The sequence below is a fragment of the Delphinapterus leucas genome, chromosome 11, assembly GCF_059928025.1.
Source record: "Delphinapterus leucas isolate spDelLeu-1000000601 "Yukka" chromosome 11, BTC_Dleu_Yukka2, whole genome shotgun sequence".
Taxonomy (NCBI): domain Eukaryota; kingdom Metazoa; phylum Chordata; class Mammalia; order Artiodactyla; family Monodontidae; genus Delphinapterus; species Delphinapterus leucas.
The window spans coordinates 71,271,478-71,299,293 of record NC_143139.1 but is presented as its reverse complement, the minus strand read 5'-3'; the positions used below and the strand labels follow the sequence as shown (position 1 = coordinate 71,299,293).

At 40.4% G+C, this 27,816-nt stretch overlaps 1 protein-coding gene across 7 annotated transcripts in view; it reads left to right on the top strand.

Moving 5' to 3' along the window:
• KITLG (KIT ligand) overlaps positions 1–27,816 on the top strand; it is an 88,433-nt gene that overhangs the window by 1,005 nt on the left and 59,612 nt on the right. The window contains exon 2 of one of the 7 annotated variants that reach the window (XM_089921099.1): positions 19,431–19,504. The exons of the other annotated variants lie outside the window; for them this stretch is intronic. The gene's annotated coding sequence lies outside the window, so the exon portion shown is untranslated. The remainder of the gene's footprint in view (positions 1–19,430; positions 19,505–27,816) is intronic. 7 annotated transcript variants of the gene reach the window in all.

Here is a 27,816-nt window from a genome sequence, read left to right as displayed (position 1 = left end):
TTAATGGGCACCTCTGATGGTAGTTATTGAGGTAATTCCCAGTGCTGCAAAATTGTGCATTATATAGAAGCACAGTGGTAAAGCACCGTCCAGGGGTACAATTAGTTTAGTTTGTTTGTTTTCTTGCAGCAGATATCTGGATTTAGAAAGGGCCGCCACCGTACTCCCATGCACAGTTCTTTCTGCCACTGCAGGTCTTACCTCTACTTACTTCTCCCCTTAGGAATTTTTCTGTTATCTGCCGCGGGTTGGGTAAGGCCGCCCTTTCACCCCCCAGAGGTGCTGTCGGAGATTGCAGTTCCTGAAGTGTGTCGAAGGGGTGGAATTGGTGGGGGAAAGGTTGGTACAGATCTTCAGTTTAGGATGTGCTGAAAATGCTTTATTTAATGACATACTTAGTGTCATATTTTAAATAGGTGTCTAGACCTGGGAAGGGTACATATTCAGAGGGGAGTAGGAAGACTCGAGCCCATTGCACCCGTGTGGAAAAGGGCAGGAGGGAGGGACGTGGCCTGGAAGAAATTTTTGTGTAGTCTCTAGGGCAGCTGCCCAAGACCGAGGAGAGGAGCGGAGCGCAAGTTCCTCTCCTGCAAGCAGGTTAGTTTATAGGCAAAGCACCTGGGATCACCACAGTGGGCTGTTGAAATGCAAATGTTAAAGACTGGCAACAGAAGAGAAGTTTTAATCTAATTACTTGATTCGTACATGCTTTCTGCTTTGTGGAATAATAAGCATGGGCGGACGGGGAACCAATTCTTTGTTATAGTAGCATCTGCTCACGTGAATGGTAGTGGTGAGATGTGGGTGGAGAAACCGCTACCTTCTAGTTCAGGAAAAGAGCCTAAACCTTCCTATTTAAACAAGATCACTGGAGACAGATCAGGTTAATGACCAACAATCCAAAGGGGGGCGATGTACTATCAAGTCACTTTGAGAGTCAGTAGGATTGATGATCCTTGCACCCTTGCTTTGCAAAACAAAAGTGAGCTCTGTAATCTCCTTTCTCACTTTGATTAAATGGCTGTGTAAATTGGATTACATGGGATAATTCCATTGAAAACTAGAAAGAGGTCAAACTAGCCTGAAACTCCTTGGTGTTAGTGACTCAGTACTGCTGACCAGAGACACTGCAGGCAGCTAAGTATTTTAGAAATGTGACCTGCTCAGGCCGAGTAAAAGTGCAAGCCCTTTGGGGGAACTTGCTGCTGTTAAAGGACTGAAGGCAAAGGAGGGCAGTGCCCTTGGTGAATGAAGGCATTCATTGCCTGGGATCTAATGACCTTCAAGGTTTCCTTTAAAGATACGTCTAGCAATTCCATATTCTTGCCACAGAAAAAGGGGACCCTGGAAATAGCATGAAATCAATGAAATAATCAGTGGAAATGGGGGAGGGTGCTTAGATCCTCATTCATATTGTTAAATTTTCTAATCCAAAAGTTACAAAGAAATTTCCTGTGCACCTCTATGGATGGAGAGTAGCATAAGGAAATCTGACATTAAGTCGTAAGATGGTTCTACTGAATCTAACGTTATACTTGCCAGGGAGGAATATCTATTAACATTCAATAGTTTAAATAATCATTTGTAAAGATGGCATCAATTCCAGAGTTCTGTTATAAAACAAACAGTTGTGTACCCTTCCATTACCCAAGATATAAAATGAGAATTAATGATAATTTTAAAAAATACACTTGAATTGTGCATCTCTCCAAGAATCACAGGGACACCAGGCATTCTGGACTTTCAGTCAAGCTAAATAAATGTGGAAATTCACCAACGACCACTTGAGGTTTGATAAATGATTCTTTAATTTATTTAGCACGTGTGATGAACTTTTAGCATATGGGAAATAATTACATGGGCAGTGGTCTTGAGGAGCAATTTTAACAGTAAGTTTAGTCACAAGTCTACAGAAATGAAAGCATTTTGTGTTTTTCAGATTTCTGAATGTATTTTATCCATATTGTGTGGTTTTACGTTTTCTGAAGGGAATTGTGTCTCTGGCTTAGAAAGAATATCTATTTCAATATATAATCATTTTTTTTCAATGTAATACTCTGATAAACTGGTATATTAAATAACAATTGGACATTAATTTGCAAGACCAATTAGAAAAGTGCTGGGCTTCCCTGGTGGCGCAGTGGTTGAGAGTCCGCCTGCTGATGCAGGGGACACGGGTTCGTGCCCGGTCCGGGGAGATCCCACATGCCGCGGGGCCGCTGGGCCCGTGAGCCGTGGCCGCTGAGCCTGCGCGTCCGGAGACTGTGCTCCGCAACGGGAGAGGCCGCAACAGTGAGAAGCCCGCATAAAAAAGAAAAGTGCTATCAGTTTAACAGGGCTGGCGCCATGTTTATTGATGTTGTACTTACATTTTAGTTTTGAGATAGTCTGGTCTGTGAGAGTTTTCACGACTGCTGTCAGTTTTAGAAATATGAAGATAGGAAAAACTCATCTGGCAAACGGTGTAGAAAAGGCCATTTTAGGCACACATTAGTTCTCAGAAGAAGCAAATAGAATGTTTATTACCTTTTGTTTTTCCAGAGAAAAGATCCCTCTTTTGTCTGTATGAAGTTTGTCATCTGGGTGATGATGCAAGTTTACAGAAAAATTTAACATTTATGAAAAGAGCATTTTAAAATTTTGTCCTGAAAATCACTTCATTTGGAATGTGTGCTTTGAACAATCCTAATTTTTGTAACTTTTAATTGATAGATTCTGCCAAGACTTTAAAACTCAAGTGCTAAGTCGATTACATGCAACATAAAACAAGGAAAATAACCATATGGAAGTCCGAAAGCCCGGCCCGAGCCAAACCAATTAAAATCGCCAAATTTTATTTATATCTAACTGCTGATTTGGAGACCGCAAGTTATGAATCACATTTATGCTATAATGATAGGGCTATTGAAATCTTTCCATCACCATCAATAACATTAAAAAAAAATTCTCCCCAAATAGCTAGTCTGAAACTGGAGGTTTCTTGCATGGTCCGGCGAGCCCCACTGAGTGTGCCCTTCCCCAACCATGTCTAGGGAACACCTGAGATATAGTGGAGAGATCTTAGGTTCTAGCTTTTCAAGACTTTGATTCTAATTCCTGTCTTACCACTGGTAAGACAAATGACTTTAGGCACATGGTTTAACTTCTTGGGATTTCCATTTTGCAATCTGTACAATGATTATAAAATAGTTATAAAGATCTGTAAGGATTAAATGAGATTTTATATATGTCTGTATCCCAGCACAGTGGCTTACTGTAGTTACAGTCTGAATTTATTATCCCCGAGAAGAGAATTGCCTGCCGACGAACTTAAAAGCCAGAAAAAAACTAGCTTTTGCAGGTAAATGTTGCTTAACCATCAAAGCACAGAGACCAAATTTTCATAAATCTGGATCTCTGCCTTCAGCCTTATAAACTGATACCTGTTTGTACTATCAAATTAGGAATGTATGAAAAGAAAGGTTATCGGTGGCAGGAGAGATGATAAATGCTTTAAAGTTTTTCTTTTTTTTTTTCTTTTTTTAGATGTTGGGGGTAGGATTTTATTAATTAATTAATTTATTTTTGGCTGTGTTGGGTCCTCATCTCTGTGCGAGGGCTTTCTCTAGTTGTGGCAAGCGGGGGCCACTCCTCATTGCGGTGCACGGGCCTCTCACTATGGCGGCTCCCTTGCTGCGGAGCACAGGCTCCAGACGCGCAGGCTCAGTAGCTGTGGCTCACGGGCCTAGCTGCTCCGCGGCATGTGGGATCCTCCCAGACCAGGGCTCGAACCCGTGTCCCCTGCATTAGCAGGCAGACTCCCAACCACTGCGCCACCAGGGAAGCCCTAAAGTTTTTCTTAAAAAGTGAAAATAAGAGTTAAAATTGAAAATAGGAATCGAAAATGGGAATATAATCACCATCTCTGATTCACTTTCATATTTCCATACTTTTGCTTTCTAAGTTCCTCTTGTCTGATTCTGAGGGTTTATTTTATTTCATTTTAGACTAAAGAGACTGGGTCAGTTTCCTGTCCTTGGTGTTCGTGAACTTGCTCTTCAGAGTGAGGACAAGCATTCATGTCTGCAGGGTGTCTTTATTGTCTTTACCAGGCAACATGTGGTGACATTTTAATTTTTTTCATTATGCAAGTTTGGGAGATTTTTTTTTTCTTTTCTCAGTTTCCTTAATGTTCCCTTTTGTAAATTAGGGTAAGGCATTTGGATATAAATCTGTCAGGAGTGATCTTTTATCTTTGTTTTATAGTACATGAATCATGAGCACCTGCAGGAGACTCTCTTTGGTGTTAGTCACCTCTGTAGTCAGAACAATTTATAAAACAAATTGAAGGGACACCAGGATGCTTTTATAATATATCCTGTTTTCAGGGTTATTTTATTTAGACTTTGTCTCATAGAAACCATTGACTATAGCCTTATTGATTTATAGATGCAGTGAGATGTTTTTGCCTTTTCACTTAATCATGGGCATGATAAAAACTGTTTACAGGAGCTGGGAGTTGGAGAGAATTGTCATTATCCCACCTCTACCTATTTCCTTCTGTCCAGAAAAATGGAGGTGATAGGGGGTGATTTTCTTATAATTAGGCCTCATGGATCTTCTTCTAAAATTGCAGTGTGTGTCATCTAAAGGAAGACTGTCTATTACGTAACTCTCTTTGTCTTTTGACTACATTTTACTATTTTTTTCTAGGCTGCCACATTGACTTGGTTATTAGGGGATGGAGTTCATTTATTAGCGCAGATACTATGTTGTATGACTTCGGGAAGACATTTGAATCTCTCTGGACCTCAGTTTCCTCCACTGTAAAATGAGAGAGTCGGACTAGGTGATTTCTAAGTGCCTTCCAGTTCTAGAATTCTCTATGTCTAAGGTAGTAGTAAAATAGATGTTTGAACCAGATGGCATTTTAGCTTCCTTTGGTTCCGAGATTCATGTAGTCATTGCTTTGGTGTGAATAGAAATTTTAACCATTGTTTTATGATAATAAAGCAGCCAATGGGGAGAAATGAAGGAGATTTCAACTTAGACTATTCTACTTTTAGCCTTTTCACCTGCTACTTGATATTCCTCTATAACAAGAATGGTATTTGCACTTGCTATTTTGGCAATATCCATAGTTGAAGGGGATCTTTACTTTCTCTCTCCCAATCTTTAAATCCTCTAAGTGAAGAAGAATCATAAGGCAAAGTCAGACAGCCAGAGGACGTCATCTTACATAACTAATGAATGTCTGTCTCCCCGTATTTGCTCATTGTTTCTACCCCTGCGGTCTCCAATATCTGTGTGCATGGAGAAGAAATGGAGAGAATTTGATCCTGTAGTGGAAAGAACTTTCGTGCAGGGAATCAGAGGTACGGACCCTGCACTTGGTTCTGGCTCCAGGGCCAGTCACTGGATCTTCATAGTCTTGGGCAAGTCACTGAGCCTCAGTAATATTGTGCCCTAGAGTTAATCCTGAGAAGAAGAGTGAAGGGGAGAGGTCTGCAGCTGGAGACACAGAGGATGAAAAAGGAGGGAGCAGCCCTTCTGCCTCCGGGAAAGACAGTTTCTGTGGATGGCACGTTGCCGAGTCTCAGTCTCTCCTTGCCCTGACTTTTTGCAGGTCTGGACCCCCTCCTCCAGGCAAGGGACCACTGATTCCGCAGAAAATAGAGCTGTGACAATGATGATAATGCTCTAAGCACCAGCAAAATCTAGTGAACTTCCTGCTAAAACCATGTTCAGAATTGAGGCAATGATCCAGACACTTAAAAAAAAGTAGCAGTAGCTATCTTTCATTTATCTGGATGAAGGAATTCAGCACTTGACTTTGCAGGTGTAGCTGTTGCCTTGGGGCTTGGAGGCCTGCTGATTAGAATGTGGTCTCTAAGGGGGCAGTTAGGGTGCCTTTTCTGTGTTCCTGGTGCACAGACAGCAGCTCAAAAATCTGACAGTGGCCTTGCAAAGAATGCCTTTGCTCTCTAGGGTGACCAAGCAAAAGGGCGCACAAGACGAGAGAGCGAGAGCAAAGCCATCGTCAGTGCTCACTGGAAAAAGTAAGCCCCAGCCTCCTTCACCTTTGCAGAAAGGGCATCCCCACTGTATAATGTACCCTGACCGCATACTGTGCCCCCACTGGAGACCAGGGAGGACAGAGCACAGCCTGAAGGGGGCCGTTGTTTGTCTTGCATACACATACTCTGTTGCCCTTTCAGGAGCAGAAGTTCATCTTTTGTTTAAAAGCCCTGTGGGTGCTTAGCACTTTTGCCTCTTTTTCCTCTTGACTTGAAATCTCTGAAGCCAAGGACCTTTCCATTTAAGTGCCTTTACTAAAGTCCAGGGCTGAATCACATCTTGTAATTGGCCTGTTTCTTCTAAATACCAGTGTTTGAGTGGTAGTAAACCAGGTTGCCTCTAAAAATTACAGCTTAATAGTGGTTGTCTATTGTGAGGAACCCCGTTGTGCTGAGTTTTCCACTGTTTACTTGGGGTCCCTTTCGCAAAGCCTTCCTAGACAGCTACCTTGTGAAAAAACAGATTCCTTGATTTCCAAGAAGAGTGTTGCAAAGAAAGTAGGTTGTGTTTATAAAGGCCTTGCACCCTTCCTGGTATGCGTTGTCCATATGGATGGCTGTTAAAATTTACATTCACTGACGAACTTTAGATGGGAGGAGGGAGGCAGGGTAGAGGTGCTTCATATAAAATGGTTTCTAATGTGATCTAGAAAACCCAAGGATTACAAAACAAACCCCGGCAGTCACACATCGTTATTTATGGTTCTGTGTTAAACCTACAGTTTAACACTTCTGAAATAGTCAACACGTTAGGGATTTCCATTTTTGATGACTGACTAAAACCTCTGTGATTACTTTAGTTTGGATCTCTGGCGATTTTAGAAAGCTGCTATCTTCAGCTGGCCCTACCCAGAGATCTCTGATGTGTTCTGTTAGGTGGAGAACTAACACAGGTCATTCTACTGTTTGTTAGAAAGATAAATTATCACAGTAAAAGGAGCTGGGCTGGTGCTTTCTGCTTCCAGGTGGTGCAAAGGGGTTACTAAAGTGCAGGGATAATAAAGTAGTTAGAAAACGTTCATGAAGAATCAAAAGGACGATATTAGTGTAATGTTTTTAGTGCTGGATGAAATTAATTCTGTGTAGAAAAGCATCAAACGACAAAATAGGGTTTATATAATCCTTCCATTGTTACGCAACAAATTGTAACAGTTTTGTTTTTTCTAATTCTTAACCCCTGCCCAGGAAAATACTTTAAAAGTTTAGGACACGTTTGTTTATAATGTACTATGGCCATAATGGTACTCTACATCTTAACAGTACTAGAAAATAGTGGACTATAAAAAATAGTTCCCCATTTGAAATTTGGATCTTTCTTATTCTTAAACAATTCCATAGACTTTTATCGATTTGACCATTTATTGTTTGCATTTCTGTATAAATGTCACACATAAATGATTCAGCTTGAAGGAATGAAATTTACTACAGCCTGTGTCAAGCATTTGACATTTAAATGTGTATCCATTTTAAATACTTTCATGATTGTTTTGTAAAATCAAATCACCCTGATAATAAGATCATGCCAAAATGGCATTTAGTAGAAAACAGTTCCAAGATGAATTCAAAGAACTTTTCTTCTGGGAGGTAGGTACTGTTTCTTTAAACCCCAATTCACAGATGAGGAAAAGGTCTTTAAAATGCCAACTCCAAGTGTTTTATGGTCATGATTAACACCCAAAGAGATTTAGCTGGCACTGCCACAGTGTATTAGTGCAGCCTATTCAGAACCTCAAAGATACACGTTCTGCTTATAGGAACATTAAATCAAAAACAAACACAATTTAGATATTAAAAACAGGTGCCTGTAATAGTTGGCAACAAAAATTTTGTGATTCCAGTTACCTAGCAGAGTGGCTCATACTAGAGGTTCAGTGAACACAGATGGAATGTTGTTGAATAAATAAATGCCTGATTTCAGGCTGTTAAGTGCCAACAACCTTTTTTAGAAGCCTTTTTTTTTTTTTAACAGAAGGCAAATTCTAACTACTGTCCTGGCTCTGTTATACACAGATGTGTCTGGTTGATGATTAGAAAGGCTACTTTGTTCCCCATTTACAGTATTAATTTTCAGTGAATGTGCACTATTATTTACTAAGTGAAACTGGTGGGCATGTGAGAATACCGAAAACACTGGACTGAATCAAATGTAGTAGTGGTTCGGCCTCTTACTAGCAGTGTGCCCTTCAGTAAGTGTTTCTCTCTGAAATTTTCCTTCCCAATCTTTAAAATGGGTGCAGAAATAACTTATCTATTCGTAGTACTGATGTTGTGATTAAGTGAGATAGGCTGTGTAAGGGCACAGGTACTTGCTCTTAGTAAATAATCAGTTCCTTCTCTGCAAGAGGAGGGAATCATGGAAGCTTTCAGCAAATCCACATGCTGTAAGACATAAATTCATTGTTCACAGTTCCTGCCTTTGGCTATAGGGCTTGCATGAATAAATGAATTAAAATAATAGAGCTTAATACCTTAACTGCTTTATTTATACACAATCTACCTTCTTGAACACTCACAAGCACTCTTAGCAAATTAAACAAAATTTTCCTCCAATTTTACCCCCTTTATCTTTCTCCCCTTTCTACGAAAGGCAACAATTATACAAAATAGGCCAAAAGACAAGCTGCTTAAGAAGAGAAAGGGGACTTCCCTGGCAGTCCAGTGGCTAAGACTCTGCACTTCCAATGCATGGGGCATGGGTTTGATCCCTGGTCCGGGAACTAAGATCCCACATGCCACGGGGCACGGCCAAAAAAAAACAAGAGAAAGAATGAAGTAATAAGACTAGGTAATAAGTTAATATCCGTTGATTACTCACTATAGATGAGGCACCAGGCCACAAACTGCACAGGAATATCTCATTTGATTCTAGCAAAAAAAAAAAAAAGTTACGAAACAGATATTATTTATTGATCTCATTTTTTTTTAACAAGGAAACTAAAGTTCAGAGAGATTAAGAACACTTGCCCAAGATTAAAAGGGGAAAAAAATTGCAAGTAAGTGGAAGAGCTTGGATTTGGAGCCAAGTCTGTTTAATTCTTTTTTTTTCCGGGCCTCTCACTGTCGTGGCCTCTCCTGCTGCGGAGCGCAGGCTCCGGACGCGCAGGCTCAGCGGCCATGGCTCATGGGCCCAGCCGCTCCACGGCACGTGGGATCCTCCCGGACCGCGGCACGCACCCGTGTCCCCTGCATCGGCAGGCGGACTCTCAACCACTGCGCCACCAGGGAAGCCCAAGCCTGTTTAATTCTAAAAACTAGATTCCATTGAACCACGTCAATGGAATGAACCCATATTTAAATATACATATACATACGATCTGTAAGACTCAAGCCTTTTTTTAAAAAAAAATTTGCTTGTGAAGATGATGGTTTTTTAATCTTATAAGGGGAAGTTTGAGAGCAAGCGAAGCAGGGTTCCCGGGAGAGCGAGGGGTTGCTTCTGATGCAGCTTGTCAGGACCACGCAGGAGGGTAAATGGCTGTGAAGAGCAGCAGCACCCCTACAAGTCGGGGATCCAGGGTTTGGTCCCCAGCCTCTCCCACCTCAGTCTCCTTAGCCATCGAATGCCTGCGTCAGCTGACCTGTTGTGTGCGAGGTCCTTATAAACTGGAAAAATGCCATTTTAATTTATGGAATTAAGAATTACTGCCGAAACCTTGGTGTCTTTCAAATAAAATGGTACTATTCTTGGCAGAGGGGAGGTTTTTAAATATTTGAAAATTGTGTTGCAAAATAACTTCTTGGGGGATAAAAGATGCTCCGGGGATTACTTTAATCAGTTTGCTCTATTTTCATGCTGTTTCCAAACACAATTTTAAGCGGCGGTGATCATTTTTAGAGAACTACTTAATAATGTCTTTATGCTTATGTCTGTTTGTTAAAGCTACCAGCCATTAAAGTTGTGACCTTTGCTTTGTAATTCCTTGTCAGTCCAACCGCATGAATAGTAAAAATTCATTTTCTGCATTGATGTTAGATTTTTTGAAACAATTGACTGTTGGAGCACCCTTAGGGGCAGCATCGCTATGTAATTTATCAGTTTAGTGGAAATGAAGTTGTTTAAAAGGTTGCTAAAAGGTCCTGGAATCATTCGAACGCAGGTGAAGGAAACAACAGAACAGAGGTGTGATGAACCAAATAGACTGCAGTTAGATGACCCACTTTGGTTGGCTAATCCCCTGAGCCTCGGTTTCCCTATCTGCCAAAGAGAGAGGGCAGGAGTACATTTCTCAAAGGTGGTTGTGAAGATTAAATGAAATAATCCACAAAAAGCCCTTAGTCCAGTGCCGGGCACCTAGGAAATCCTAAATAAATATTCACTCTGATCTTCAGCATTAAACAAATGGTAAGCTTATCAACAGTGGTGACTCCTTTCTTAAGAAAGTGACTTTAATTACAAAGTCTCCATTGTCAGAATGAAAGGGAAAGTTCAAGCAATTTATCCAAATACCTCAGGCTTGGAATTCACTTTAGCCCTGAATAATTGTTTTCATTCTCTACTTTAACCAAAAACTGAAAAAGAGCTCAATGTGTATAATTATAATCGCAAGATAGTTTACCTAGAGCAAAGTTACTTCTTTCTATCCTGTGCCCAAGGTCACAGAGCTAATACGTGGTGGAGCTGACTTATGATCCAGGCGGTCTGTAACTAGAGCCTACATTCCTAAACGCTATGCTATGCTTGGAATTGGGGGGACAGAACATGAGTCCTTCCCATGAATCGGTGAGTGATCTACTTCTCCCTATCTGGGAGGAGAAGTCATTTTCTGCATCAACAGAAATATAGCCACTTGTCAAGGGAGAAAGGAAAGAGCTATGGCTTTTGTGTCAAAAGCACCAAGGTTTTACGTCTGGCTCTAGCTTGCCAAGGGATCTTAAGCAAATTATTTAACTTTGCTTAACCTTCTCTTAAACTGAATTTCCTCTTCTGTAAAATGGAATAATAATACTTTGTAGCTTTTTAACCTGGAAATAGGATGTTGCATACCTGCTTTGTGATTGTCACTCACAGAATTGTACTATTATAAAAAAAGTACTTTTCAGACTTAACACGTTTTCCTGCTATACTATTAAGAACTAAGTTGTGTTTGTACAAATGTTTGACTCATTGGCCTCATGTAGACACTCAAAGGAGCATGGACTTTGGAGTTAGAATGAGGCTTAAGTCCTTAGCTCTGTTATTCACCAAGACCCACGTGCATGTTATTTACTTTCTTTCTCAATGCCCTCATATGTATAATGGGGTCGTAAGGATAATATTACATGGTTGGAAGAATACAAAGATTAAATGAGATAATATATGGAAATTGGCTGACCCAGAACTGATGTTCAGTAAGTAGTATCTCTAATCTTTAGGGACTGGATTATGCCAGCTAACAGATCAGTATGGATCAGTCTACTCTGTCCGTTTGCCCCACTTGTGTGATGGCTATAATTTATTTAAACCTGTTGTCATTGAAAAGCAGAGAGAGATTATGGGTGATTATGTGAAATTGGATTGTGTGACCTGAACTGAGATTAGTAAGGGTCTGGATCTGGGTCAGCATCCCCCTTTGTAACCAAGAATGCTGATACATGACTTGGCTATGTCACCAGTTATTGTGTGTGTTGTTCCATTCAGAGGCCTAAGGTCATACTTATTATTCTAAGCCTTGAGTAATGAAAAATTCAAACTTTCTAAATACATGAAAGCTTTGAGTTTATTAATGTCTTCCAAAATGAGCCGCACACTACTTTATATAGTATGTATTAATAGCTTTGGAGACGCATAGATCTGGCGTCACCTCTTCAAATTGGATGACTTTGAATCATTCTTCTAACATTCTGATTTTCTCACTTCTAAAATGACATTTATAATAGTGTTTAACTTCTCACATGGTTTTGAGGATTAAATGAGCCAGTACGTGAGAAGGGTTATTTCATGCTGGGTACCCAGAAAACCTAGGTAAATGCTAGCTGCTTTCAAGAAAAATTCATTTTTGCATTCAAAGTAGGTTGTGGTTTTTTTTTTTTTTTTTTGCTCTTGTTTTTGTTTTTTTTTCTTTGCATGCGTTGAATTTAGTTAAGGGTGTAGGATCAACAGTTTGGGAATGTTTGCATTATGAATCCAGGTTTTTCTTGTGCGTGATGGTATTTAGAGTTTAAGGGCTTGATTGTCCAGGTTAATCTTCAAGTAAGTTTTGTATCAATCAAGACAGACACACGTTACTTTTACCTCTCCATTACTTCAGGTAAACAAGCATTCCATTTTTGTACAGAACATTAAACTGTTAAGTTCCTTTTGATGGACTTGTTCAAAGTACTTGTGAAAGACAGAAAACAGCTCCTGTTTTCTGACATTGTATAATCTGAACGCTCTTTCTAGAGGTTTCTTGACTGAATCTTTGACTATCACTACCTCAAAAATTAAGTTACCAACCCAGACAAGTGTGAAGTAACTTTGGGTTCAGTTTAGAGCAGGATCTAACACAACAATTTGAGCCAAGACTCAAGTGAAACCAAAAAGCAAAAATCTTTTAAACGTTGAAAAAGGAAAAAGTCTACATCCATTCTTTTAAGGCCCAAAGGAGAATGGGACAGAATCATTGGTTTTTATAAGTCACTTAAGAGGAGGGCTGGATTATAAAGGGACTTAGTTTTGCATATTTCCTTGAAATGTGTGTCTTGGCACTTGGTGGGGCAAGGCAGGAAAGTCAGAACAAGCACTTGCTGACTGTATAGGAGATCCACATCCTAAATTCAACTATGTGGTGTTGATATGGGGTTCATCCCTCCGAGGGCATCCATTTTGTTATCCAACAAAATGAAGAGTGAATTCTGTAATTTTAAAGATTCTCTCTAATGCACACAATCTAGATTATTAATGGAATGCTGACCATGTGACTACCCTGGTTAAAATCCTCCATTGACTTTACATTATCTGCAGGATAAAGTCCAAACCCTCAACACACTGTACAGGATTCTCTGTGATTGGTTGTTGCTTATCTCTACTGCTCCCTGAGTGGTAAATTTCATGCTGGCATCACTTAACGAAGTACAGTGAAATAGTGACATATTCCACAACTGCATTTGGTCTTGAAAGCCCTGGTAGCCCCTCTTCATCCTCCAGCTGGTCTAGCTGAGATGGTTCCTCCTCTTGGAAGTCCTCCCTGAAGTCCGTTTGCCCTTCCTCCCTGCCCTCACTTTCCTTGTGTTTAGTGATCTTACCCCGTGCTTCTATAGCATTAAAAAAAAATCATATAGGGCTTCCCTGGTGGCGCAGTGGTTGAGAGTCTGCCTGCCGATGCAGGGGACACGGGTTCGTGCCCCGGTCCGGGAAGATCCCACATGCCGCAGAGTGACTGGGCCCGTGAGCCATGGCCGCTGAGCCTGCGCGTCTGGAGCCTGTGCTCCACAACAGGAGAGGCCACAACAGTGAGAGGCCCGCGTACCACCAAAAAAAAAAAAAAAAAATCATATATTGAAAACAATATAATGAAATTATATTCTTACTTACCTGTCTGCCTGGCTAAATTGCCTCATGCTGGTATCCCCAGCTAGTGGTACAACACCAAAATCTTAGTAAAGGTTTTTGGAACCAAACTATGAGCTAATGAATCACGTGAGATAGATCTTTGACTGAATCTTTGACTATAGCATTCTAAGCATGGATCTGAGTACTTATCGGTTTTATGCCTGCTGACCTCAATTGACACATGGGTTGGCACCAAGGAGGGTGATTTGGAAGGTAGGAGGAACATTACTATCACGCCTTGATGTCGTACATAGGAAACGCATATAACTGTACTCAGTACCACCTGGCACAAACATATGTTGTTCAAACATAATTCCGTTTGGAGAGAGAAGTGGGCCACTTGGGGTTGTAGAAGAGGGTAGAGACCATGGATTAATAAAAGAGGAAGGTGGGGGGCAAGTTGCTGGCCATTTTTAAGGAAATAACACGATAGGTTGAATAGCAGGTGCCAGATGGTGCTTGCTGATTCAAGATTACAGAGGGTATAAGAGCCAGAAAGGATTTTAGTCCATAATCAGCTGCTGAGGAAGAAAATGCTGATTGTGACGCCTATCCCATGTGCCAGGTCCTGAGCTAAGTGTGTTACATACTTTCATCTCCCCTGATTCTCTCCACCTATGAGGGTGGTTATAGCCTTCCATTTCCAGAAGAGGAATGTGGGCTTAGGAAGGTTGTGCAAGTCGCTCAGCATCTTACAACTAGTTAGTCTTCAACCCAGTCTGTTGGCTTAGTATTGCTGACATCTTCTCTCTTTGCCTAGGTAAGATGTTTTTCTTGATACATAATAATGAATAAGACTGTTATAAATACAGTGAATGAATTCTTCTTCCCAGCCCACCCACATTCAAAAAGCTTCCTTTCATATTTTCTTTCCACAGTTTGTGTTGGTTAATGGTTAGCCAGTGCAATAGACAAGGAAAGGATGTTGTGCAGTTTTAGATTCTGATGTGTATAATCTCTAGCAAGAAATTGATGAAATAAATATGAGACAATAGACAATATGAGAATTTTAGATGGTTCATTTTAAATGATACTTGTGGATTTAAGACTGATGTAGTTAAGGAATCTAGCAAAAACGATGTTTCATTACTCAAGATCAAAGACATATTTAAGTGTGGAGGAAGAAAGTTGAGAAGGATTTAATAAGTGATGTTTTCAAATTTCATCTGTGATTAGAAGCCACCATCTTAGTGACCCAAGGCAATGATACAACTGCTTTACAATTCAGTGCTCTAAAGTTAACCGTTTTTAGATTTGTGTACTTTAAAAAATTCACAAAACTATTGGGTTGGCCAAAAAGTTCGTTTGGGTTTTTTCATAACATCTTATGGAAAAACCCAAATGAACTTTTTGGCCAACCCAATGTTTTGATGCCAAGTTTTCAAAAGTTCTGAAGTTGTTAAAGTTATGCAACCTTACAGCATGGCCTGTTTTACCTTTTCTCTTTTTCTGTTTTTTAAATCAGGTAAGCTGCTTGGTTTTGTGTGTAAACTGAAAGGTTATCATTTCTGAAAGCCATAAAACTTTTTCTAGTTTTGGATAATAATCACATAACAAGGAGCAAAATCTACCTCCTGTCTCAATTTACAAACAAAATTTCCAAAAAGGACCATAAATGAGAAGAGGAGATGACACTCAAAAATTAAACAATGAAGTGGATGTGCAAAATGGCTTGTGCAGATTTGGCACTTGAATCATACAGCAGCTGAAGCATATCTTTTAAATTTCATTTAGCTGGATACACGGCCCTGTCTTCATTTCCTGAGATTCCCTTTCTCTCCTATATGGTGAGAGAATCTCTTTGCTCTCCAAGCAGTCTTCCTGTTTACATATATTCCTCCAGCCACTTTTGATTCCGCAGCAAAGCAGCTGCTTTGAAAAAAGCCCAAAGGATAATCTTGCAATGGATACTCACTCATCTTCTTTCCTGACCCAAGGAGAAAGTTCCTTTTTATTTTCCCCTAGCATTATTTAGAGTTAGGACTTGAGCAGGGTTTAAAGTACATTTTCCATATTCTTCTTTTGTTTTATTAAACAAGAAAGCTTAATTGATAATCTTCCCAGGTTGTCTTTGAGGAAGAATTTCATAACACAAAATAGTTGACATTTACTTTGAAGATTGTTAACTCAGAACCTTTTAAAAAATAGTAATAATAAACTGTGTGATGCCACTACTCACATCCTGATACATTGTAAAAAGTCTTCTTTTTTATTTCTGTCCTACATCTTCCTTTCTCTGCTGAATTTGGAGTCTCTTCCTACATAGTGATATTATGGAGATTGCTCAGCACAACTCCATGATGTCATGGTGAAAAATCGGAATAAAAGAGTTGCCATTTAATCATGCTTATTAGCATGAAAATGCAATAATAAAGCCTATTTTGGAGGGGGGTGGTGAGGGGGAGTGTCATTTGAGTCCACTCCTGAGTAGTCTGGCATGCAACTTTCTGTTTCTTGCAAACAAGTCTTGTCAGAGGGGAACAGTGATATTATGCCTGTGTTACTCTGAAGAAAAGGTAGTTGATTTTATTCTTTAGTCAAACTAGGAATGGGTCTGGATGACGTAAAAAAAAATAATTTAGTTCTGTGAGTGTGAGCTTTTTTTTTTTTTTCTTTTGCCTTCTCTGGTAGGGATGACAGATAAGTCATCCAGTGCTTTGAGAAGAGATAAGATTAGCATTTAAAAGCTTAACCTATGTCATCACTTCTGAACACGCCTGCTCCCAAGTGAAATCATATTCCTTGCATGTGTTTCCCAGTGCAGAATCACGATGAATAATTTCTTATACATGGCTGCTTTAGAAATTTTGATGGATTGCAGCTCATTGGGAGAGAGGAAGAAATTTATAGATGCATCTTATATTGAATTCTAAATAAAGTGCAGAATTGTAGACCTCTCAGAGACTTCCACTGAACTTACTGTAGGAAAGTGTCTGCATTCCAGGTCTGTGGGGTTTTTTTTTTGCTTTTCTGTTTTGTTTTGTTTTGCCCCCGTTGAGTCAGTAAAGGAAAGTAACTACACGTGATACTCATCTAGTTCCTTTAGAAAGGGAATCTGGGGATTTTACAGGCGGGTCTGCACTTTGGGTCATTATCACGTTTTGGCCACATCTGCCAGTGAAGGCATTTTCCACTGGTTGTTCATTAAAAATTATTTAAAAATATATAGTTTTTTTTTTTAGCATTTACTACAATCAGAGCACTGTGCTAGGAGGCTAAAGCTACAGCCGTGAGCAAAACACATTATTCCTGCTCTTCATGGGGCTTACAGTCTATCCCTGGTTTTATATCCTAATTTTCCATTTTCATGGGGCTAGAGAAGTATTTAAAGGTGCAAAGAAAAAGTTTAAAAGTTCAAACTGAGAAGCATTTACCTAATGTCACATTTTGGATAATTAAGAGAATGTTGCAACATTACTCACCCTTGTTATCATTAAGGTTTAGCAGCTGTTGGACCCAAGAGTAGGAAGGAGGATAATCGTTTATGCCTAATGGATGAGCAAAACTCTTCTGTTTATCCTTCATTCATTCATTCAACAAATATTTATGAAAGGCTTGTCTGTACTCAGCACTGCTCTACCCACTTTGGACGAAACAGTGAGGGACAGAAAGTACTTGCCTTATGGGACTCAGACTCGAGCAGGAGACAGGTAACAAGCACAACTGGTGGATAATGTTGCAATTCCATTGTGTGATAGGGCCACCATCTGCTAAGGAGTGAATCACACACTGCCCTGACTTCATTTGTGCCCCATTTCACACACCTGAATTTATTCTCTATTCAGACAGTTTAGAGAGTGCTACCACAATGGTCCGTACTATATGAAAGAGAATTTGATGGTGGCAGTATTTGAGCAATTCAAGGTGCTAGAGATAAGAATGATGAACAAGAATAGTGTAATTCTCGTCCTCGCCCCATCTGCACACTTGTCAGAAGGAACAGGTGATGAGAGTAAACGAATTGGGTTATCATCAGTTTCTTATTTCTGATGAAAAGTGCTTCGGTGGAAATAAAACTGATCTGAGAGTGCTGGAGCTGCTTAAGGCAGATCACCTGAGAAGGCTTTTCCTAGAAGGTGATATCTGAACTGAAGCCTGAAGGATCAGAACGACTTGCCTCTTTCAGAGCCCAGGAGGGAGAAAGCTTGTAACTAAGTGCAAAGGGCTTAAGGCAGGAATACACTCCCGGTGTTTCAGGAACAGAAAGGAGGCCAGTGTAGCTGGAGTATGGTGTGGGAAGAGGGCATGGTGAGAATGAGCATGGAGGTGGGCAAGTCTACGTTAAATAGGGCCTTGTATACCTTGAGCAGGAGTTTGTATTTTATCGTAAATGTAATGGAAAAGCATTCAGAGGCTGTAAGCAGGTGGTGATATTTATTTTGCATTCCCTGAAGACCACAGTCTTGTGAGTAGCAAGCATGGAAGCAAAGAAGGCTATTTAGAGGGTCCTTGCAGTCTTCCAGGCAGGAGTAGGGAAGCTCGGCACAAGCTGTAGTGGTACAAGATGAGACGGAGGGAAGTGAATGTTTCAGGATTTATTTTGCTGGTAGAACTAATAGCGCTTGACAGAGTGGATATGGAACTAGGGAAATGGGAAGGATCAAGGATGGTGCTCAGAGTTGTGGCTTGAACCACCAGGCTTCAATTTTGGGAATGACATTACTGGGGATGCTTGTTCTAGGTGTGGTTGAAAAGACAGCAGTGATAATAACCATCATGGACATTTATGAGGGTGAACTGGCTGTCAGATGCTATATACCAAGTGTCTATATAACTTTGTGCAAAGTTTGTGAAGTAAGTTCTATTATTAGGCCCATAATACAGGTGAGGAAGCTGAAGCACAGAAAGATGAATAACTTTCCAAAGGCCACAAGGTTAGTCAGTGGCAGAGTAGAGATTAAAGCTAGGGCAGCCTGATTCTAGAATCACTGCCTCCCAGCCCCCCACTCTATACCGTTCTCTGTGCTTGAGTAAACACACTTTGTTTTCTTAAGCCATCTTGGATTATTACTAAAGCTAAAGTTGACTTTTGAAACTCTACTATTCAGGTTAACATTCACCCATTGCCCAAACAATTCAGTCTCACTTTTGCTCCAGGTAGAGATGAGCCTGCCCGCTTTGGGAGAGCTGATCCCAAATCCAAGCCCAAGGGTCAGTTTCACAACCTCTTTTTATCACCTTGCTGTGCTGATCTTTAATCTATGGGGGAAGCAGAACATAAATGGGATTGTGACATCCACTGTTAGCATAGCTTTTAATTTAAAAGTCAACATTTAAAAAATCAGTAGTAGTGATAAAATAATAACGACAGGCCTACCTTGTTTTATTGCGCTTCACTTTATTGCGCTCCCCAGATATTACGGGGTTTTCTTTGTTTTGTTTTTTTAACAAATTGAAGGTTTGTGGCAACCCTGCCTGGACCAAGTCTATCAGCGCCACTTTTCCAACAGCATTTGCTCACTTTGTGTCTCTGTATCACAAATCTTCACAGTATTTCAAACTTTTTCATTATTATAATATGGTGATCTGTGATCAGTGATGTTTGATGGGACTACTATGACTTGCTGAAGCTCAGATGACGGTCAGCATTTTTTAACAGTAAAGTATTTTCTAATTAAGATATGTACATTGTTTGAGTTGTAACGCTATTGCACACTTAATAGATGATGGCATAGTGTAAATACAACTTTTATACGCAATGGGAAACCAAAAAATTAGTGTGACTGGCTTGCTTTATTGCAATATTCTCTTTATTGCGGTGGTCTAGAACTGAACCCTCAATATCTCCAAGGTATACCAGTATAGCATTAACAGTCATGTCATGGTCTACTATAACATTGTCTTATTTATTAATCTTTTCAAAGATCCAAAGAAATGTTATCACCGTGAGAAAACCGAGGCTCAGAGAGGTTCCATAATTTGTTGAAGGTTGCAGCATGTAAGTGACAGAATCAGGATTTGAATCTACATCTTACTTTGCTGATGTTCTTCTTTTCTAAACATCATCTCGTCTCTTTCATAAGCAATGAACCTGCAGTTGAAGTGTATTGTTATCAGAGGAACATGTCCTGAGCACATCAAAGGCAGACGCTTTGCTGGGCTTCAGGTGGTAGAATTACCAGAGGAACATGTTTTGGGCATGTCAAAGGTACATTATTGCTGGGCTTCAGGTGGTAGAATTGCATTAACATTCTCATGGATTGCCAATCAAAAACTGCCTTTTTAGGACTTCCCCAGTGGCGCAGTGGTTAAGAATCCACCAGCTAATGCAGGGGACATGGGTTTGAGCCCTGGTCCAGGGAGATCCCACGGGCCGCAGAGCAACTAAGCCCGTGCGCCACAACTACTGAGCCTGCCCTCTAGAGCCCACGAGCCACAACTACTGAAGCCCACGCACCTAGAGCCCATGCTCCGCAACAAGAGAAGCCACCCCAATGAGAAGCCCACGTACCACAATGAAGAGTAGCCCCTGCTCGCCTCAACTAGAGAAAGCCCACGCGCGGCAACAAAGACCCAATGCAGCCATAAATAAATAATTTTTTTAAACTGCCTTTTAAAGACAAAATTTAAATGATTGTTATTTTACAATTTGAATTTTGAAATACTAATGGAAAATTCCTAAGGAAAGTTTAGACTGAACTTTATGAGAAAGAAATGCTCAGTAACTTGGATTTTTCTCTCCTAGTGCTTAGGGTTTAGTTGCAGACAATATAATCTACTCTAGCTAGTTTAAACATAAAGGGATATATTGAAGTTTATTTGATGGGTTATAAAACCACTAGAAGAACAGGTTGAGATTTCAGAACACTCCCATCACCCAGAACACGGTTAAGTCCAAGGCCATCTGTAAAGCAGCCTACATAACAGCAAGTGCTGTACAACCAGGACTGCTGCTGACGGCAGGGTCTCGCTGCCTCACTACCACCCAGCAAAATGCCTGCCCGGCATCCATCCAGCTTCTCTTCTCCAGGACTTCCTTTCCATATCGAATCTTGCAGAGTTGTGCCTAACTGCTGAAACCTAAGTACCTGCAACTTTAGCTAACTGCAATGGAGTCCAAGATACGGAGATTTTAATTTTGCAGCCACTACAGTATAGAAGAATATGCTCAGAGAGCGGGAATGGGAATTGAGTCAACTCACAGTATCCTCTACACTCACTACTTAACTTTTCTTTTTCCAAGTTCCTCTAAATCAGGAGTATCTAATATGTAGCCCTTGAACCAAATGCAACCTCATTTACCTTTTCAGACATTTTTATTTTCTCTAATGATATAGCACCCATGAGCTAGTACAGCCTAAAATAGTATGTCTAAGACTTCAGAGAGTACCTAAGAATCTTGTTAAAAGTACACATTCCTGGGCTTCCCTGGTGGTGCAGTGGTTGAGAGTCCGCCTGCCGATGCAGGGGACACGGGTTTGTGTCCCGGTCCGGGAAGATCCCACGTGCCGCGGAGCGGCTGGGCCCGTGAGCCATGGCCACTGAGCCTGCGCGTCCGGAGCCTGTGCTCCCCAATGGAAGAGGCCACAACAGTGAGAGGCCTGCGTACCGCAAAAAAAACAAAACAAAACAAAAGAAACACATTCCTGAGATGGACCCTCAGAATTTTGGATTCCACATGATGCCCAGGGCTCTGCATTCTAAATAAATACCCCCAGATGATTACACTTTGATCTGAACATAAGACAGCAACTCCCCTTGTTTCAGTTGGAGCACCTTCCATGAAGGGGTACATTTCAGCAGCTTTTTCAATTCAGCCAGAGGTACTTGGTATGTCCAGCACACATCGCATAGTCAGGGAAACTCATACAGTGACCTTTGCAAATCTGGCTTGTCATCTGATGTGATGGAGAAAATGATCAAGATTGTGAGTGTTCTTTGAGCTCAGGCCTTAGACCCCCTCGTTTTGATGCTACTTGGAACAGTTCCAGCAGAGTATAAAGATTTAGTTTATTTGTAGTCCAAAAACCCAGGTGGGAAACAAACAAAAACTTTTGTTGGAGATTTCCTGAGCTGCTTCCTCAGATTGAGTCTTCTTAAAAATTAAAAGGGCCTGTGAGACCAAACTTGTCAGACTCCCAGTAGCTGATCTGACAAAACATCTGAGCACATTTAATTACAGCCATAGGGGAGAAAAACACAAGAAGTTCTAGGAAGTTTAGGCATTCAGTCCAAATTCAGTGCATGGAATCAGATAGCAAGTGGAGCCCACGCCCATTTTCCATCTCTCAGTTGTTTGGAGTTCAAAAGATTGTACAGATTTTGCAGAACTTTTGATTTACAGGGGATCACAATTTCAGAAATGAGTCACATAGTTGGAAGAATACAAATTGTGATTTAGGTTTTTGTAGCTGTTTTTGGAAAGCTACAACCCTTGGATTGCATGTCATCGCGGTTCAATTTTAAGAGCAACTAATTGACATAATAGTGAACAATGCCATCCCCAAAGAATCAGTGCCCACGAAGTGCTGAATTTGGGTATGTGGATTTCAGAACTGTCATTTTTTTCTTCTTGTGATATTCCTGTACTTGCCAATGTTGAGGGCCTGTCGCTCTTATTGTTTTTGAAAATAAATACTTATAGCAAAAAGAATTAGCAGCAGATATGTAAATCTAGGTTCAATGGTGAACTCGCACCCACCAGTTTTCTAGACCAGTTTGGTTTGTTACATGTCGTCTTCCTCATAATATTGATTAGAATTAGTCATCAACTATCATCTCTGTAAAATACGTCCTTTCCCTCTGCATTTATAAAACTGCTGAAGACCTATATTTATGACTAGCTAATGACCTATCTATTACCATTGTTTCTGATGAAATCGATACTGCTGGCACACATACTTATTCTCTCATGTAAGTCTCTATTAAAAATAATAAAACTTGTATACCTAGACCCTAGATTCTAGCCTGAGGTAGAAGTCCTTTGTAGGTATTTTCACACAGGGCCAAAGTCTCTGAGCTAACCTGGTTCTCCTTAACCACAGGTGAGTTCCCCCATGCACAGGCTATTTAAGGAGGAAGAAGGCTTGGTTTATCATTTTAGCCCCATTCTTTCAGAGATGTTTCTTCTTATCTACCAAGACTGAACTGAACTTTCTAGCCCTTCCAGACATTACCACTCTGTTGTAGTATGCCCTTGAAATTCCCTCACTCTGACTGACCCCTATGGTTCATCCTCCATGGTCTCACTCCATGGAAACTGTCCTCATCAAGGTCAGCTCCCTTACGTCCTCTTCAACAACCAACAGGTTGACATCTTTTTAGTCCTTATTTTATTGATTATACTCTCCCTTTGGTACTTTATTTTCCTATTGGCCACAGTACCCCCAAATCAACTGATTTGCCTCTCATATATTTGGCTTCTCATTCTCTTGTCTCCTATGCAGATAATTCTTTCTTCTTCTTATATACTGGTATTCTCCAGGGTTTTGGGTGATAACTTCCAATCCCCAGCTGCCACTTCTGCTGCATATCCTGGCTTAGGGAATAGCACCACTTCTGCCTCAGTCACCCAAACTGGAGCACGGAAGTCATTTGTTATTCCCCCCCGCCGATACCCTACACGCTTTCTGTCAGTCACCCAAGTTCTTCCTTTTTACTTCTACATCCTCTTAAACTTGTCTCTCTCCATTCCCACTGCCATTTGCTAGTTAAGGCCCTCCTCATGTGGCCTCTGGATAACTTCACTGACCTCCTAAGTGACCTCCTGCCCCCAGGCTTTTTGGCTGCCCCCCTCCACCCCATGTATCCTTCATTCTGATGACTGATAAACTTTTCAAAAATAAATCAGATCTTGATACTCCTCTACTTAAAGTCTGCTAGGAGCTCCCCAGTGCCTTTAAGATAAAATCCAAATCAATTAGCAAAATTGGGAGGACCTCTGCATATCTTTTTAGCCTCATCTATTGTTGCTTATTCCTTGAAACTAATTTTTCATTTTTGTCTCCTTCCCTCACTTCTGTGGGCACCTGCTTCTTTACTTTCTCTGTCAGGGGTCTTTGCCCCAGCTCCCGTTGACCTGGCTACCTTCCACTCACCTTTGGAAAAGATGTCTCCTCCCAGAAGCTATCTCTGAGCCCCTCCCTCAGTCTCCCTCCCCCACCCCAAAGTCAGGTTTAGCTGTCCCCCTGGGCCCTTCCCTTCTTAGATACTCTACCTGCTGTGTTCGCCAAGAGCTTGGGCTTCCTGAGGCCGTGACCATATCTTCTGTATCTTTACCTTCTGTAATTATCAGGTACTCCATATGTGTCTGTTGAATGAATAAATAGCATAAATAGCTCTTCTTAGAAGTCTGAAAGCACTCAATTTTGTTTTTACCAGAAAGAACAACTTATCACTTTTTTTGAGCTCTCCTCTCCCTCTAGCTATGCAATTTTTTTTAAGCTCCCGCGAGTATAACCTGATTTACATGCACTACTTGTTTATCCAGCCTAGTCATAATTTGACATGGTTGTTTCAATTAGAAACTGATGCAGTTAAAGAGACCTATATGCTGTCCACAGCATAGGCATTGTAAATGAAACTTAACTGTTCATTAGATATAAATGAAGTCAGTTTTATTATCTGATTGGCCCAGTGTTTTTCTTTCTAGTCTTGATTTAAACTTGGTCCAGGCATACAGATGGCCAATGGGCACATGAAAAGATGCTCCACATCGCTAATCATTAGAGAAATGCAAATCAAAACTACAATGAGGTATCACCTCACACCAGTCAGAATGGCCATCATCAAAAAGTCAACAAATAATAAATGCTGGAGAGGGTGTGGAGAAAAGGGAACCCTCCTACACTCTTGGTGGGAATGTAAATTGGTACAGCCACTATGGAGAACAGTATGTAGGTTCCTTAAAAAACCAAAGATAGAGTTGCCATGTGATCCTGCAATCCCACTCCTCGGCATATATCCAGAGAAAACTGTAATTCAAAAAGATACATGCACCCCAATGTTCATTATAGCACTATTTACAAGAGCCCAGACAAGGAAACAACCTAAATGTCCATCAACAGATGAACGGATAAAGAAGATGTGATACATATACACAATGCAATGTCACTCAGCCATAAAAAAAAAGAATGCCATTTGCAGCAACATGGATGGACTTAAAGATTATCATACTAAGTGAAGTAAGTCAGAGAAAGACAAATATCATATGAGATCACTGATATGTGGAATCTTAAAAAAAAAAAAAGTAACAAGGGAACTTATTTACAAAACAGAAATAGACTCACAGACATAGAAAACAAACTTATGGTTACCAAAGGGGAAAGGGAGGGAGGGATAAATTAGGAATTTGGGATTAACAGATGCACATTACTATATATAAAATAGATAAACTACAAGGACCTACTGTATAGCACAGGGAACTATATTGAATATCTTGTAATAACTTAAGAATGGAAAAGAATATATATATTCAACTGAATTACTTTGCTGCACACCTAAAACACTGTAAATCAACTATACTTCAATAAAATTAAAAGAATAAACTTGGTCCAGGGATTTACTAGCAGAGAGGCCATAAACAAGTTACTTAATCTCATTGAATCATGTGTTACTCGCCTACAAAATGGGATAAAAATAACCTACCTTGTTGATGGGAAGATCATACGAAATAATGTCTGCAAACTGCTATGTGTGGCCCTTAGTAGGAGTCAATATATGTGAGTCATTTCTCCCTTTAAGTAGCATTTAAATATAGAGTAAGGATGAACTGTCACAGGGTGATTCCCTCCGTCTCCCCATTTCTTCCTATAGATTGAATACCTTGAAATCCTTAAATTCTCCTTTTACCTTAAAGCCATTGTCTGCCTTTTTCTATTAAGCAATTCACTTCTAGGATGTTCAGATTTTGTTATAAGAGCATACTTACCCATATTACCAAATATTCTACTTCACAAAAAGATCTGCATTGAGAGAGGCAGAAGAGTGAGTAACTTTACAGGATTTTAGTGGACCAACTTGGACTTCAGCTGGTTTGAGTTTCACTTAACTGGCCTGTTAATGTCTCCTTTCCTCATAGCGCTAAAAACATCCAATCTGCGGTTTCCTTTGACCCTTCGAAATTACTGGACAATCAGTAGAGAAGAATTTGAGTCAGTGTAGGTTGCTTAGGTGTTTCCTTCATAATGTTAAATGGTAAAATCTTGTTGAGCAATAAAGAATCTTAAGAAGTCATATAGAATTAAACCGTTATTCACTGACCGACAGTCTGTTGTTGCTTTAGGTTAAGATTATTTGGGGAGGGTATGGTTCCTATGACCGCAGAAAATCTGAACTCAGGACTAATTCCTATACCTGTACCTTGGTAACTTGCTTTCCTGGCTCTGGGTGGCTGAGCCAGTTGGCTCTCTTCCAAAGCACATTTGGGCTGCAAGGGAACTGCCTGCTTGGCTAGCGGGCAGGTGGGATTGAAGAAGAGATGAATGTTGTTTCTGGCAGCAGCTGCCGTTCTGTTCGGGGCAGTCCTAATACTATTTTGTAGTTCTTTGCATAAAGAAAACGAGCTACACAGATGCCCCACTTACCTTTTCGACTTTGAAAAGTCTGTAACGTGGATCCTGGCAATGAATATTTTAAAACCACTTCTCATGGTCATAGAAAAGTTTGTTTTTTTTTTCCCCAAGTTTAGAAGATTGGAATCTTCTGGTTTCCTGAACAGCATATGTTGCCCTGATGTTCTTGGGCTGCATGTATGTTAGTTTCTACTAAAGGAAAGGAGTCTGCAACCTGACTTCTGTGTAATAACACATGTTCAGATCAAGTAAATAGTTTGCTTTAGGGGGGCTTTGCAGTTCCTTTCTCTGGAATGTGGCATTTTATTGTACGGAAGGCTGTTACGCTCAGGAAGAATTGATGGATGGGTGAATATTCCACTGGGGTCTTTTGAGATTGGTTCTCAACAAAAATGACATTTAAGTAAGACCTTTGCCTTCAGAGTCTCCAGGCTTGTCTTCCTGTAAATTTTCCCTTTTAAAGTTCCTTTTCAGTACCATCTGCTACTGTTAAAACCTGCTCCCAGAAAGAGACCTGCTATATCTGTCATTCACAATTGTGTATTTTAGTCACTATTACTTCCCTCCACCACGACTGTTTCTACTGCATATTTTAGTTCTAACAGTGCATAAGGATTTCTCATTAGTTTTTTCATCATATAAATAAATTGAAGGCAACTTTTAGCAAAGAAAGGGTTATTGGAATTTTGTGTCTTGTGCAGAGCACATAGGGGACACTTTTGACGCATGCCTCTAAATTTAAAAAAATCTAGAACTGCCGACAATAAGATTAGTTTAATGTGACCATGCAGTGAGAGGTTATCGTGAAATGAGAGGTTATCACACAACAAGCGTGACCTAGAGAGAAGAGTTGTACGATGCTAAAAACAAAGTAGCCAAAGAAAAATGTCATATGCAGAAGCAGAGAGTGTTACAGTAAAAACAGCAAGAGATGATTACCCAAATGGAAACAATACATTTTAGAGCAGAAGTCACAAACGCAGGGGCATTTTGCTTCAGCTTTCTATCTAATAGGGTGTGTGTGTGCGCACCTGCCCACACGTTCAGGCACCCGAATACCCTTGTTGGAGTCTCCAGAAGTTAGAGAAAGAGGAAGAGAGAGAAAACTCCATTGGAAGTCAATTGTCTATTAACCGAAGCTACTCTCAACACAGTTGAGAACTAAGAAATAAATTGAAAAATGCATCTGACCCCCAAATCAGCATCAACATACCCGTGTACTAAAGGTCAGACTCTTTGTTCATGCAAGATTGATTCTATAAAGTCCTTTCCCGGACTCTTGTTCGTATGGCTTTTAAGCACTTGTTTTCCTGATTTCCTAGACAATCCAAAACCTATAATCCACACAGCAAATCATTGCACAACACCTGTGGTTTGAAAAGATTCTCACCACCACTCCATGAACGGGTACGGCAAAAGCGATTCTCATTTTAGAGACTGATAAACAGATACTCAGAAGGATTCACTGGCTTGTTTGAGGTCACATGGTGGGGCTCAGAGGTTTTCTGGATCCATCTTCTATACCCTGCCATCACACTACCGGTTTTCATAAGCGTGAACTTCTTTTCTTTTTTGCCCTTGGAAACCTTTGTTTGAACAAAATTTTACCCAGAAGCATGAAAAAATAGAACAGAAAAAAACTGAGCTACTTTGCTTAAAGTAGGCGTTGGGGGCCCAGAATACTGGCGGGGCAGTGTGTTTTCCTTACCAGGAACAGCTTGAACATCGCACACTGCTC